We start from the raw sequence: 14,225 nt of genomic DNA on the forward strand, positions 1-14,225 counted from the left end.
TTTCTGGTGTCACTGTACATCATTCGTCTGTCACCACTACCATGGCCAACTCAATGGTATATCACTAGTCCATACACTCTTACATACCAGTGTGCATGTATTCTCTCACTCAGAAGGGGGTGGTGGGATAGCCCAGTGGTTAAGCCTTTGCTGTCATATCGTAAGACCCGGGTTCGATTCTCGACATGGGTGCAATGTGTGAATGTGCTGGAATATTGCTAAAAGCGGCGTAAAATCAAACTCACTCATTCACTCTGCCTACCCATGCACAATATCTGTGTATGCATATTTTCAAGAAATCAATCTTTTCACAAGTGGAAGGAAAACAAGAATACTGATGGAGTTTTGAGTGTATTTATTTTTAAATGTTTTTACAATTTTATATTTTAAACCACGGGCCTAATATAGTGTTAGGTCCTTGGCTGAACACCTATGTCAGAGTTGTCTGGTTCACGGAGTCAACCAGCCTCGGAACTACAATTTAGAGTTACCTCCCTTGGTATGTGTGCATTGGGTTGCCACATCCCCTATACGTGTATGTATGTATGTATGTATGTATACATAGCATTGATGGCTCAGTTGGTGTGTGAGTATGTAAACATATCTGCTTACCGAGCCCTGGGTTACTGTCTGGCTCGACCGTCTACCGCCCAGGCTGCGTTGCCGAGGAGGAGAGCAGGCGTCTTCACACGCCGGCAGCATACAACTGGCATTGGGTTCAAACTCATAAAAACATAGGCTGCGCCGCTGATGGTTTGCTATTTACAGCGTCAGATGCACGCTCCATGAATGAGTGGGCCAAAATGGAGCGTGTGATATTTGGTCGTGTACGGGATTGAAAAAGATATGGTGAAATGTATCTTGACAGGAGCCAGCTGGGTTGCACTATTCACAGAACCTTTGTCTGTAGAGTCTAGCAAGTACAGACAGTTACTGGAACTGCTTTCAGTTGAACGTGAAGTTGCATATTTCCGATGTCAGGTCATGTGTTCTCAGCTGAGAGATGTTTGTGGATTATGGTATAAATAACCTTCCGAGAGTGCTGGGTGAACACCAGTGACGTTTTGAACATCAGGTTGAACATCAGGCTGGTTCAGTGGGAACACATCGGTGTTAGTGACATGTTTTATCACAGAGATTGATAGGACGCTAATAGTAAATTAAAGCCACATGTTGAAGTCATTAACTTCTTGGGAAAAGGGCCGCACCGAAAATTTGACAGCTGTGTATAAGAGAGTTGTTTTCGAAATTAAATCGCTACTTCAATCAATGTTTGCGCTGTGGAAGAACTGTTGACTCGACGGTAATGGCTTTGGTGGTAGTTGTACGTTTCGTCGTCAACATGATGTCCAAACTATGTTTGTGATGCGTTGCGCGTTTGTAGTTTATTTCAGATATATAAATGTGCTTCTTTGTGCGAGCGAGATGATGTCACTGGTTTTACGCTGCTTTTAAGCAATATCACGGCGGGGAACACCAGAAATGAGCTTCACACATTGTGCTCGTGTGGGCAATCGAACCCGGGTCTTCCATATGACAAGCAAAGGCTTTAACCACTGGGCTATCCCACCACCTCTTTTTGGGTGAGGGATTACATGCACAGTGGTATGTAAGAGTGTATAGACGAGTGATATCCATTGAGTTGGCCATGGCAATGGTGACGGACGAGTGATATCCATTGAGTTGGCCATGGCAATGGTGACGGACGAGTGATATCCATTGAGTTGGCCATGGTAGTGGTGACGAACGAGTGATATCCATTGAGTTGGCCATGGCAGTGGTGACGAACGAGTGATATACATTGAGTTGGCCATGGCAGTGGTGACGGACGAGTGATATCCATTGAGTTGGCCATGGCAGTGGTGACGAACGAGTGATATACATTGAGTTGACCATGGCAATGGTGACGAACGAGTGATATACATTGAGTTGGCCATGGCAATGGTGACGGACGAGTGATATCCATTGAGTTGGCCATGGCAGTGGTGACGAACGAGTGATATACATTGAGTTGACCATGGCAATAGTGACGAACGAGTGATATACATTGAGTTGGCCATGGCAGTGGTGACGAACGAGTGATATACATTGAGTTGACCATGGCAATGGTGACGGACGAGTGATATACATTGAGTTGACCATGGCAATGGTGACGAACGAGTGATATACATTGAGTTGACCATGGCAATGGTGACGAACAAGTGATATCCATTGAGTTGACCATGGCAATGGTGACGAACGAGTGATATACATTGAGTTGACCATGGCAATGGTGACGAACGAGTGATATCCATTGAGTTGGCCATGGCAGTGGTGACGAACGAGTGATGTGCCTTGAGTTGACAACCATGGAAATATGTTGAAGAATGATAAAAATTGAGTTAACTGTCATGGCAGTTAGGGGCACGGGTGGCCCAGTCGTCTGAAGCGCCGCGATTCGCTGTGTAGAGTTGCGTCCCTTTGGCACGCAAGAAACCTATGATTGTGGGTTCCGAATCCCGGTTTGCCCCGAATATGTTTCTAGGTTTGTCAGCACCATACCCGTGCACGTGGGTTTCACCGAAGTGGTAAACGTCTGAGACCTGCATCACTTCGGGCTTTCCTCCCACATTAAGCTGACACACCGTGATGTAACTGGAATACTGTTAAAAGCGGCGTTAAACCCAACTCACTCACTCCATGTTGAAAGGTTTTGTAGGGATAATCTTACAGAATTAGAAGCTTCTCAGAAGTCTACAAAATATGGGTTAAGGTCGGCAAAACTCCAGCCAACTAATTAATGCTGAGCTGTATCAACCGAATCCCAAAAGTATTTTGTATTGAAAATGTCAAACGACCGCCGCTGAAACGTATCCGAAGATCTTGTGAAATATGTTTATAAGTGGGTGTGTACGGTATGAGAAAAAAATCGCACCGTCAAAGTTCAAACCTGCCTTGACACGACATTTTAATAACCGTCATTTATTCAATAATCCCAAGTTCTACTCCAAGCGCCATCTGTGGCCGACGTGACATATCTGAACACGCAGAATTAAGTTTTGATTATGCCTGCTCTGCGCTATCAGTGTATCACACGAGTACTGCTTTTGTGTCTGCAAATACGAGCTCTTCAAACGTAATAATCGCTCGATTTCTATAGCTACGCTGGCGAGAGTATTTATGTTGGAGCCTGTGTGCGCAGGTTCCCACGTCCAGGAGGCGCTTTGCCGAGGCCTGAACTGGAGCATATCAAGATTATGTAAACCGTGCATCCACAGCATCTGTTGTGATGTCCTCGCATAACTGCTGCAAAAACTGCATGCTCCGAATCGGTATTAGTACAGCTCTGTCAAGTCTGTATAGTCACTCCTCGTTCGAGGGTCCTCGCGTAGGGGCCAGTGATGATGGGTTTCACAAAGACGTGTACTTCTTAATAACACACGTTCTGCAGAAAGAATATGAACTTATTGACATCGTACATATGTGATGTTTGGGGGATCGGAACAAGGGAGATAAGTACTGTTCTGTTTAATAATACAACTGATCAAGAACGAAATCCCTGTTTCGTGTCGGTAATAGTATCAAACGTATAGACTTTACTCAAATACAGCAAACACACTTCATTCCCTCTACTATATGAAGTGTTTGTTGTGTCCACTGCTATAGACCATGCACTTTAGAGTCGTGTATGATCGCTTGGGGACCAAACGTATTTAAATCATTTTTACTGTTATTCAATACCTCTCTCTGTCAAGATGTTTCATTGTTTGTTGTTTACGCCGCATTCAGCAGTATTCCAGCTATATGACGGCGGTCTGTAAATAATCGAGTCTGGACCAGACAGTCCAGTGATTGACATCATGAGAATCGATCCACGCAATTGGGATGGGATGACATGCATCAACCTAGTCAGCGAGCCTGACCTTCCGATCCCGTTAGTCGCCTCTACCGACAAGCATAGTCGCATTTTACGGCAAGCATGGGTTGCTGAAGATCTATTCTACCCCGGATCTTCACGGGTCTGGGATCATGTTGTGAAAGATCATCTTTCGATACCATTGCGATCATCTGGGTCAATAATACACTATGAACGGAAAGGGCATTAGGCGCCGGAATTAATTGAGTTGCGTCCCTTGGTCGCACAAGGACCCGATGAATTGAATAAAGGCACAAGTACATGTAATACCCGATTCACTTATCCTCCCATATTAAGCCGACATGATTCAAACAACTGAAATACTGTTTAAAGTGGCGTAAAATCCAACTCACTCGTGTTTTGTAAGCTCTTATGTTTCCATTAGAATCCTATGATAACATACCCGTTTCAACTGAGACCCTGTGGAATGATATTTGATTATGTTCTCACGCTGTCTATGTTCATAGACACACTTTTGTGTTGCCATGGAAATAGCATGATAGAGCGTCATCTTTTGTTGCCGTCTCGATCTTGGGGTAAAAACGTCCCAAGAACTTAAGCGTCTCTCTGGTAAAATACCCTCTCTCGAAAATATTCGCCCGAACAACGAGGTTCGGTACTGTCTACCATTAAACTCGCGCTTAAAACGATGTATGGTACTGTCTGCAATTAAAACTCGCGCTAAAAACGAGGTATGGTACTGTCTACTATTAAAATCGCGCTAAAAACGAGGTATGGTACTGTCTGCAATTAAACTCGCGCTAAAAACGATGTATGGAACTGTCTGCAATTAAACTCGCGCTAAAAACGAGGTATGGTACTGTCTACCATTAAACTCGCGCTTAAAACGATGTATGGTACTGACTGCAATTAAACTCGCGCTAAAAACGAGGTATGGTACTGTCTACTATTAAACTCGCGCTAAAAACGAGGTATGGAACTGTCTGCAATTAAACTCGCGCTAAAAACGAGGTATGGTGCTGTCTACTATTAAACTCGCGCTAAAAACGAGGTATGGAACTGTCTACTATTAAACTCGCGCTAAAAATGAGGTATGGTGCTGTCTACTATTAAACTCGAGCTAAAAATGAGGTATGGTACTGTCTACTATTAAACTCGAGCTAAAAATGAGGTATGGAACTGTCTGCAATCAAACGCGCTAAAAACGAGGTATGGAACTGTCTGCAATTAAACTCGCGCTTAAAACGAGGTATGGTACTGTCTTCTATTAAACTCGCGCTAAAACGAGGTATGGAACTGTCTGCAATTAAACTCGCGCTAAAAACGAGGTATGGTACTGTCTACTATTAAACTCGCGCTAAAAACGAGGTATGGTGCTGTCTACTATTAAACTCGCGCTAAAAATGAGGTATGGTACTGTCTACTATTAAACTCGAGCTAAAAATGAGGTATGGAACTGTCTGCAATTAAACGCGCTAAAAACGAGGTATTTTACTGTCTGCAATTAAACTCGCGCTAAAAATGAGGTATGGAACTGTCTGCAATCAAACGCGCTAAAAACGAGGTATGGAACTGTCTGCAATTAAACTCGCGCTTAAAACGAGGTATGGTACTGTCTTCTATTAAACTCGCGCTAAAAACGAGGTATGGAACTGTCTGCAATTAAACTCGCGCTAAAAACGAGGTATGGTACTGTCTACTATTAAACTCGCGCTAAAAACGAGGTATGGTGCTGTCTACTATTAAACTCGCGCTAAAAATGAGGTATGGTACTGTCTACTATTAAACTCGAGCTAAAAATGAGGTATGGAACTGTCTGCAATTAAACGCGCTAAAAACGAGGTATTTTACTGTCTGCAATTAAACTCGCGCTAAAAACGAGGTATGGTGCTGTCTACTATTAAACTCGCGCTAAAAATAAGGTATGGAACTGTCTGCAAATAAACGCGCTAAAATTGAGGTATGGTGCTGTCTACTATTAACATCACCCCAAAACGAGACATAATACGGCCAACTATTAAAATCGCTCTGAACAACGAGGCCTGACACTGTCTGCAATTAAACTCGCTGAAACAGCGAGGTATGACACTGTCTGCAATTACACTTGCTCGAACAACGAGGTTTGAGACAGCCTACTCACCAACTCACCGTAACAAACAGGCATTACACTTTTATGATCGACTGTTGAATAGGAACAGTGTGAGGTTGACAGCCACGTCGACATCAAGTAGCCGCTACAAGCGTATAATCACAGCTGACGTGGTATTTGATAAGGCGTATGCAGATGGTGTATGGAGATTTCGTCTCTGTGAACCTGCCTCTATTACGGCCTGTGAGGTATTTCCCTGAAGGATGGTCGGTGCCACCAAGCCTCTATTAGGAACTGCCACAGAAACATCCGCAATACTTAACGCTGTTTGTACAATCCATTACATCATTAACAGGAACACATTTCGCACTGGATACTCGAGTCGGTATCCACGCGTTAAATTGGATCATAAACTTTCACCAAGTATCGAGTGGGATGACAAAAAATTACTAGTTTTGAGAAAACGAGTGTTGGCGGTAATATTTCAAACAATAAATATCGCTTACAGAAGGACATTTATAACTTTAGCGCTATCTCCGCAATCAGAGGGCTCATTCATCATATCACGGCCTTCCCGAGAGCTGAAGACATCGTGGAAAAAGAGTACCACGTTTCCAAACTTATCCATTAAACTAGGGATACACAACAGGCAGCACTTAGCTGGCGTTTGATTTCAGATACAGAGCAGGGAGCATACGCATAAATCAAACAAATTACTACCAGACAAAGATTTGGGTTGAACGCCGTTCTGAGAGCACGCGTAAAGCCTAAACACCAAAGAAGTGGCTGACGGAGAGATATGTCTGTTGCTAGGATACCCTATTTCCCTGGCAACCGTCCGATAGTAGTGATAGTATACGGATGTGTGTTATATTTGATATCGCCCTGTCACAGACCTTGTATATCTGCAAGTACTGCATGTGTCGGGCGGCAGGTGGGGATGCACAGATGTATACATGTTGATGATGATGGGCGACTGTGATAAACTCGACATGTGTTGCCGGACCAGGAAACACTTCCTGTGTTGATGTCACACTGATAATAGCGAAACACTATCAATGCCTGCTTCTATATATAGCATCATTACGTTCAGTTGTATTGTTCCGGAGCTTTTGATGCTCTTTTCGGCAAGGAGGCAACCAGTTTCGGAAAGGTCTAAATTAATAATGTCAAAATTAAGCGATCCGCTTAAGAGTTGTGGCGCTACATTCAACTATTTTCTGACAAAAACGATTTCATTAAAGTCCGATGCTAGTTCTCGTTTCTAGCGGTAGCGAGAACTAGCATCTGATTTTAATGAGATTGTATTCAATCATTTTGTTTAATTCTGCATATTCAACCTCGTTGATTCCTGTGGCCCGACACCTAGACGGCACCTTGGTCTGATATCGGCATTGTGGTCTCATATCGGTATATCATTTCGGGCTTTTATCCCATATCAAACTGACATGCCGTGATATGACTGAAATACTGTTAAAAGAGGCGTTATACCAAATGTACACATTCACTGACTCATATTGGCACTGTGGTCTCATATCTACACTACCATCTCATATCGACACTGTGGTCTCATATTGACGTCTCATATCGACACCGTTGTCTCATATTGACACTGTGGTATCATATCGACTCTATGATCTCATATCGCTACTGGTCTCATATTGATACTGTGGTCTCATATCGACACAATGATCTCATATCGACACTGTGGTCTCATATTAACGTCTCATAAAGACACCGTTGTCTCATATCGACACTGTGGTCTCATATCGACACTATGATCTCATATTGACACTGGTCTCATATTGACACTTGTCTCATATTGACACGGTGGTCTCATATCGACTCTATGATCTTTTATCGACACTTGTCTCATATTGACACTGTGGTTTCATATTGACACTGGTCTCATATTGACACTGTGGCCTTATATCGACGCTATGATCGCATATCGACACTGGTCTCATATTGGCATATGGCACTCCGCTTGTCTAGAACTCCGAATAATTCGACGTATTTCCATGTCAATAGTAACAACTTTTATGTCGGACTAAGGTGCTTTATTTTGAATGTGGTTATTTTGCTTTTACCGTAATCCTGATCCGATTTTGAGCTTCTTATTTCAAACAGATTCTTCACTGAACATTGAACTGTATTTGTAACCTTTCCGTTCACCCTTTTAATACCTAGGGTATTGCCATGTATTACTCCATTCTGCGATAAATACCCTGGAAACATTCGAAACCATAGTTTGAGTCAGAATCGAAAGACGAGTCGCTAAAACAGCCGTCCAATCAAATTACACCCATGAGCGAGAGAAAATCTGTGCGAAGCAAGATGACGTCACTTTCTAAACGCTGCTATGGTAGCGAATGGGTCCAAGTTATTTATCAGAATAAAATGGAGCTATATAATACATTGGACAATCGAGGGTGAAGTCAAGCTTAATGCGGTCGTTAAATGTAAGTCGCTGACAGTTGCTATTCATATAGACTTATTAAATAAAAAGTGTTGATCATGACCTGACTACACCTTCACAAAAGGGACGCTTAAGTGTGTTTCCGTGCCGATAGCTGTTAAACAGGGGTAGCACGAGACACGTGACGTCACGTGACCAGGGCACGCACCTGTCCGACACATCTGCCTCTTTCTACGAATGAAAATTAAAATGTCACGGTATTTTCAGATCTTGCTTATGCTTGTCAGTGTCGAATGTTTCGGTTTGAGTGTGTTACCAAATATTCCACCAAGGTTCATGACAGTTATAAAAAGATTTTAGAAAATAGCATGATATTGTGAGGTGTTTTCACAGCTGAACCGGGTGGTTATCGTGTACGAAAGATATTGATGAAATCTGTTTAAATAACTTCCCTCTGATAAAAATCTATTTCCATTACAAAAATGTGCAGGTTATCAGCAGTGATTTGGCGTGTGTCCATTGACTATACCAAGTACTTGTTTAACGGAAACAAAGACATCGGAATATAGGACAACCTCCGACAATGTTCTTACAAATTCATTTCCTTGAATAATCATGCGGTTGATCGACATTCAATATCACCGTTTAACCCCTTCCCAATATCCCCTGAATTGTTGGAGACGTCATCAGGGTTTATTGTTCATTGTAGTCCAACAGGCGTCCCCGACCAGGTGGTGTGTTCACCTGTTACCTGTGCCCCCGACCCCCTTTGTCCGGGGCAGGGTCGTCTTCTGGGCCACTCTGTGTTTAGTTGTGATCAGCCGTTTACTCGACATGGCATTGTCGTATTGCTGACGCGGCTTGGCCCAGTGTAGCCTTGCTCCAAGTTCCTTGGCGTATAGTAATAATGTCCTTAGAATAGGCAAGTCTAGATAAGCGGACGCCGGTCTCTTACATGGAAACTTGTTCTTATTATTTATAATCTAGAAATGATGATTTAAACAAATATATTTTTGCCTTAGAGACTTGTGCAAGTCTAGGCCCAGTGTAACTGAGGAGAATGAGGGACGTATGCAAAGGTGCTGTTGTTCTAAATTCGTGTATGTTCACAGTCACTGATATACACACGTGTATGTTCACGTCCACTGATATACAATCGTGTATCTTCACAGTCACTGTACTACACACGTGTATGTTCACAGTCACTGATATACACACTTGTATGTTCACAGTCACTGAAATACACACGTGTATGTTCACAGTCACTGATATACGCACGTGTATGTTCACATTCACTGTACTACACACGTGTATGTTCACAGTCACTAATATACACACCTGTATGTTCACAGTCACTGAAATACACACGTGTATGTTCACAGTCACTGATATACGCACGTGTATGTTCACATTCACTGTACTACACACGTGTATGTTCACAGTCACTAATATACACACATGTATGTTCACAGTCACTGTACTACACACGTGCTTGTTCACAGCCACTGTACTACACACGTGTATGTTCACAGTCACTGATATACACACGTGTATGTTCACAGCCACTGTACTACACACGTGCTTGTTCACAGCCACTGTACTACACACGTGTATGTTCACAGTCTCTGATATACGCACGTGTATGTTCACATTCACTGTACTACAAACGTGTATGTTCAGTCACTGATATACACACCTTATGTTCACAGTCACTGATATACACACGTGTATGTTCACAGTCGCTGTACTACACACGTGTATGTTCACAGTCACTGTAGTACACACCTTATGTTCACAGTCACTGATATACACACCTGTATGTTCACAGTCGCTGTACTACACACGTGTATGTTCAGTCACTGATATACACACCTTATGTTCACAGTCACTGATATACAATCGTGTATGTTCACAGTCGCTGTACTACACACGTGTATGTTCACAGTCACTGTAGTACACACCTTATGTTCACAGTCACTGATATACACACCTGTATGTTCACAGTCACTGTACTACACACGTGTATGTTCAGTCACTGATATACACACCTTATGTTCACAGTCACTGATATACACACGTGTATGTTCACAGTCGCTGTACTACACACGTGTATATTCACAGTCACTGTACTACACACGTGTATGTTCACAGTCACTGTACTACACACCTTATGTTCACAGTCACTGATATACACACGTGTATGTTCACAGCCACTGTACTACACACGTGTATGTTCACAGTCACAGATATACACACGTGTATGTTCACAGTCACTGTAGTACACACCTTATGTTCACAGTCACTGATATACACACGTGTATGTTCACAGTCACTGATATACACACCTGTATGTTCACAGTCACAGATATACACACCTGTATGTTCACAGTCACTGATATACACACGTGTATGTTCACAGTCGCTGTACTACACACGTGTATGTTCAGTCACTGATATACACACCTTATGTTCACAGTCACTGATATACACACCTGTATGTTCACAGTCACAGATATACACACCTGTATGTTCACAGTCACAGATATACACACGTGCATGTTCACAGTCGCTGTACTACACACGTGTATGTTCAGTCACTGATATACACACCTTATGTTCACAGTCACTGATATACAATCGTGTATGTTCACAGTCGCTGTACTACACACGTGTATGTTCACAGTCACTGAAGTACACACCTTATGTTCACAGTCACTGATATACACACGTGTATGTTCACAGTCACTGTACTACACACCTGTATGTTCAGTCACTGATATACACACCTTATGTTCACAGTCACTGATATACACACGTGTATGTTCACAGTCGCTGTACTACACACGTGTATGTTCACAGTCACTGTACTACACACGTGTATGTTCACAGTCACTGTACTACACACCTTATGTTCACAGTCACTGATATACACACGTGTATGTTCACAGTCACTGTACTACACACGTGTATGTTCAGTCACTGATATACACACCTTATGTTCACAGTCACTGATATACACACGTGTATGTTCACAGTCGCTGTACTACACACGTGTATGTTCACAGTCACTGTACTACACACCTGTATGTTCACAGTCACAGATATACACACCTGTATGTTCACAGTCAATGATATACACACCTGTATGTTCACAGTCACTGTACTACACACCTGTATGTTCACAGTCACAGATATACACACCTGTATGTTCACAGTCACTGATATACACACCTGTATGTTCACAGTCACTGTACTACACACGTGCTTGTTCACAGTCACAGATATACACACCTGTATGTTCACAGCCACTGTACTACACACGTGTATGTTCACAGTCACTGATATACACACGTGTATGTTCACAGTCAATGTACTACACACCTGTATGTTCACAGTCAATGATATACACACCTGTATGTTCACAGTCACTGATATACACACGTGTATGTTCACAGTCACAGATATACACACCTGTATGTTCACAGTCACTGATATACACACCTGTATGTTCACAGCTACTGTACTACACACGTGCTTGTTCACAGTCACAGATATACACACCTGTATGTTCACAGCCACTGTACTACACACCTGTATGTTCACAGTCAATGATATACACACCTGTATGTTCACAGTCACTGTACTACACACCTGTATGTTCACAGTCACAGATATACACACCTGTATGTTCACAGTCACAGATATACACACCTGTATGTTCACAGTCAATGATATACACACCTGTATGTTCACAGTCACTGTACTACACACCTGTATGTTCACAGTCACAGATATACACACATGTATGTTCACAGTCACAGATATACACACCTGTATGTTCACAGTCAATGGTATACACACCTGTATGTTCACAGTCACTGTACTACACACGTGCTTGTTAACAGTCACAGATATACACACCTGTATGTTCACAGCCACTGTACTACACACCTGTATGTTCACAGTCACAGATATACACACCTGTATGTTCACAGTCACAGATATACACACCTGTATGTTCACAGTCACAGATATACACACCTGTATGTTCACAGTCACTGATATACACACCTGTATGTTCACAGTCAATGATATACACACGTGTATGTTCACAGCCACTGTACTACACACCTGTATGTTCACAGTCACTGATATACACACCTGTATGTTCACAGTCAATGATATACACACCTGTATGTTCACAGTCAATGATATACACACCTGTATGTTCACAGTCACAGATATACACACCTGTATGTTCACAGTCACAGATATACACACCTGTATGTTCACAGTCACAGATATACACACCTGTATGTTCACAGCCACTGTACTACACACCTGTATGTTCACAGTCAATGTACTACACACCTGTATGTTCACAGTCAATGATATACACACCTGTATGTTCACAGTCAATGATATACACACGTGTATGTTCACAGTCACTGATATACACACCTGTATGTTCACAGTCACAGATATACACACCTGTATGTTCACAGTCACAGATATACACACCTGTATGTTCACAGTCACTGATATACACACCTGTATGTTCACAGTCACTGTACTACACACCTGTATGTTCACAGTCCCAGATATACACACCTGTATGTTCACAGTCACTGATATACACACCTGTATGTTCACAGTCAATGATATACACACCTGTATGTTCACAGTCAATGATATACACACCTGTATGTTCACAGTCACTGTACTACACACGTGCTTGTTCACAGTCACAGATATACACACCTGTATGTTCACAGCCACTGTACTACACACCTGTATGTTCACAGTCACAGATATACACACCTGTATGTTCACAGTCACAGATATACACACCTGTATGTTCACAGTCACAGATATACACACCTGTATGTTCACAGTCACTGATATACACACCTGTATGTTCACAGTCAATGATATACACACCTGTATGTTCACAGTCACTGATATACACACCTGTATGTTCACAGTCACTGATATACACACCTGTATGTTCACAGTCACTGATATACACACCTGTATGTTCACAGTCACTGTACTACACACCTGTATGTTCACAGTCACAGATATACACACCTGTATGTTCACAGTCACTGTACTACACACCTGTATGTTCACAGTCAATGATATACACACCTGTATGTTCACAGTCACTGTACTACACACCTGTATGTTCACAGTCACTGTACTACACACCTGTATGTTCACAGTCACTGTACTACACACCTGTATGTTCACAGTCACAGATATACACACCTGTATGTTCACAGTCACTGATATACACACCTGTATGTTCACAGTCAATGATATACACACCTGTATGTTCACAGCCACTGTACTACACACCTGTATGTTCACAGTCACAGATATACACACTTGTATGTTCACAGTCAATGATATACACACCTGTATGTTCACAGTCACAGATATACACACCTGTATGTTCACAGTCTCTGATATACACACCTGTATGTTCACAGCCACTGTACTACACACGTGCTTGTTCACAGTCACAGATATACACACCTGTATGTTCACAGTCAGAGATATACACACCTGTATGTTCACAGCCACTGTACTACACACGTGCTTGTTCACAGTCACAGATATACACACCTGTATGTTCACAGTCACTGTACTAAACACCTGTATGTTCACAGTCAATGATATACACACGTGTATGTTCACAGTCACAGATATACACACCTGTATGTTCACAGTCTCTGATATACACACCTGTATGTTCACAGCCACTGTACTACACACGTGCTTGTTCACAGTCACAGATATACACACCTGTATGTTCACAGTCAGAGATATACACACCTGTATGTTCACAGTCACTG

The sequence above is a fragment of the Haliotis rufescens genome, unplaced genomic scaffold (assembly GCF_023055435.1).
Source record: "Haliotis rufescens isolate VD_foot unplaced genomic scaffold, xgHalRufe1.0.p SCAF_20, whole genome shotgun sequence".
Taxonomy (NCBI): domain Eukaryota; kingdom Metazoa; phylum Mollusca; class Gastropoda; order Lepetellida; family Haliotidae; genus Haliotis; species Haliotis rufescens.